This window comes from Otolemur garnettii, unplaced genomic scaffold (genome assembly GCF_000181295.1).
Source record: "Otolemur garnettii isolate 467f Iridium unplaced genomic scaffold, OtoGar3 scaffold00027, whole genome shotgun sequence".
NCBI classification, from domain to species: Eukaryota; Metazoa; Chordata; class Mammalia; order Primates; family Galagidae; genus Otolemur; species Otolemur garnettii.
The window spans coordinates 2,466,212-2,469,005 of NW_003852422.1; the positions used below are offsets into that span (position 1 = coordinate 2,466,212).

At 51.0% G+C, this 2,794-nt stretch overlaps 1 protein-coding gene across 1 annotated transcript in view; it reads left to right on the plus strand.

Annotated features, from left to right (window-relative positions):
- MBP (myelin basic protein) overlaps positions 1–2,794 on the plus strand; it is a 107,430-nt gene that overhangs the window by 98,011 nt on the left and 6,625 nt on the right. The gene's annotated exons all lie outside the window — the stretch shown is intronic.

Genomic DNA, 2,794 nt, shown 5'->3' on the forward strand with positions numbered 1-2,794 from the left:
TCTCTACTAAAATAGAAAAATCCTCTGGGTGAGGTGGTGGGCACCTGTACGTCCAGCTATTCAGAGGCTGAGGCAGGAGGATCGCGTGAGTCCAGAGTTTGCAGTGAGCAAAAAATAAGAATTTTCAGAATAAAATGGAGGAATGACTACCAACCTATTGGACATAGATACTGTCTGTCTGGGGAAATGCAGTGTCCTCATACTGGAGGACAGAGCCTGCCTAGACCTGCTGCCCAATTAATAAGCATCATGTAAACAAATAAGTGAATTTTATTTAAAAGAAAGAAAGAACAGAATGATATAAAGGGCATGGAAGAAAAAACAAAAAGAGGCCTGTGAGAGGGACAGAGTGAGAGAAAGGCAGAGGAGAATCTCCCGGGGCTCCTGGATACCTCCAGCACGTCAGCCGTGGCCGAGGACGCCTGCTGGAACGTCCTACACTAGTACTTACTAGACTTGCACTTTCTGGCCTAATGAATTTGCAAAGACTCTGATTGTAGAAAGCTACACCATCCGGCACTCAAAGACAACTAAACTAATGTTTTACTTTCTGTGCCAGCAGGAGACAAGGGCAGCGTTGAAGGATGAAATCCATTTCGACCCAAAAATCTTTGGCTGCTGTGTTATCTGCCTCTTGTTTTTCTAGGACTTTCTGGGCATGGTGCAAAGCACCACTGGCCGTGGTGCGACGGAGAAGGGGGTCACTGTGCCCAGGCCCCTCCTCCCCCAGCTAACAAGAGCCACCTTAGATTTCTGCTCTGCGTTTCCCGGTGCTGGTCCTACTAATGTTTGTTGAATTTCTCTTTTTCCAAAGCAAAAGCCTCTGTGCATTTCATCTACTTGTCTATTTCTAGAGTTGTCAGACCACCTCCGTGTGTGGCGTTTCAGAAAACCCCACCTCTCTTTCTAAACTATGTTGTATGTTTCCAGGTAAATTCTAGGTTGTCCAAAAATAAAGGTGACTAAGAATTTGAAAGGAGGAAAAATCAAACCGATTATGAATCTGAAAGCCAATTCCTGAATTTCATTTTCAGAAGCTCTTTATTTCTGGAGATAATCAATAGAGTAAGGCGGGGTGATTCAGCACTCACACGGGGAAGTGTGGCTTTCTGTCTAGTACCTCACCGTACACCTGCCCCTGCCCCGTGTGCCCTGGTGGCCGAGGCGCTCCATGGAAACCTATGGGATGCTGGGCACCGGCTGTCCTGAGCATGTAGTGCCTCGACCATCTTTGCCACGGTCCCTGTCCCTTGCCCCATGTAATAACCCTCAAATCAGATTTTCACATGAAAGCAGCCTCCTGGCTCTGGGTGACCTGTGTCCAGCCCCAGCGGCTGGCATGGCAGGAGGTGCCCAGCAGATGAGCCTCTGGGTCCCATCTCCCTTGCCTCTGAGATAGAGATGGCTAACATTGTTTCTCAAGACCCTTCCTTCCCTAGGATACTTCTGTGAAATAAAAAGGGGCTGTGGGCTAAGGCAAAGGGTGCTGGACAGCCAGTCAGGAGACACTTGGGCTTCGTCTGCCAGGGTCTCCTGGAGAGGACTGAGATGGCCTCTCATTTCTTATCAGTAAAAGGTAAAGTAGAATCTGGGCCCGCCTTTGATGAGAGATCCATGAGGCAGGCAGATCCTCCCCAGAGGCCGGCAGTGGCTGGCCCTGCTGTGGACACAGCGTCCACCCTCAGCACAGTCCTGACATTTGCTTTCCCTGTGTGTGGTGAATGTTCCCACTTGAAAATACAGCCTGGCAGAAAATAAACTCATTCTAGGACACAGATATCCTGATATCTCAGTAATGACTGGCTGCAGCCACGTCCCACATGGATGGGAGGGGCTGCAGGGGCAGCTGAGGCCAGGCTGGGGCCGCCCTGGCCCAGTGCCCCATCTGAGCAGTGGCATCTTTGCTAACTCACTGCGTTTCCACTCAACCCTGTGAAGAGGGGCTGTGATTACTGCATTTTGTAGATGTGGAAACTGCAGCCCCCAGAGGCTGGGAAGTAGGGCAGAGGTGGCCCTTGTGTGGAGCAGAGGGTCTGGCTCCCGGCCCCTGTCCAGCTCAGCAGCCAGGCCTCTAATGAGGACCTTGGTGCCAGGGCAAGCTGTGGCCGTGGGAAACTGATTCTTGGTCACTCCAAAGAATTAAGAACTTTGTCTTGGCCAGGCAAGATGGCTCATGCCTATAATCCCAGCACTCTGGGAGGCTGAGGTGGGCAGATCCCTTGAGCTCAGGAGTTTAAGACCAACCTGAGCGAGAGTGAGACCCTGTCTCTAATAGAAAAACTAGCAAAGCATTGTGGTGGGCACCTGTAATCCCAGCTACTTAGGACGCTGAAGCAAGAGGATCACTTAAGCCCAAGAGTTTGAGGTTGCTATAAGCTATAACACCATGACACTCTACCCAGGGAGACGGAGTGAGACTATCTCAAAAAAAAAAAAGAACTTTGTCTTTACACTTTAGAAAAAGAAGAAGCCTCAAAATGTCCCTGCGTCCACAGATCTTGATCTTCTGGTTATATCTCTAGAACAGCAGGGTGGGCTGGGGAGGAGCCCGAGGACAGGACACTGTGACCCCACGGCTCCCCCAGTGAGGTCCACATGCTCTGGGGCCACCTCCTCCAAACACATGTAGACGTAGGTTCTTTAGCTGGATTTCAGGATGTTTGCTACCCTTCTCAGCGCTCCTCAGTGGGGAGGAGAAGCTGCCGCTCTGAGTGAGGGCCCCTGGGCTGCAGACCACAGGTGTGTGAGGGCCTCTGGGCTGCAGACCACAGGTGTGTGAGGACCCCTGGGCTGC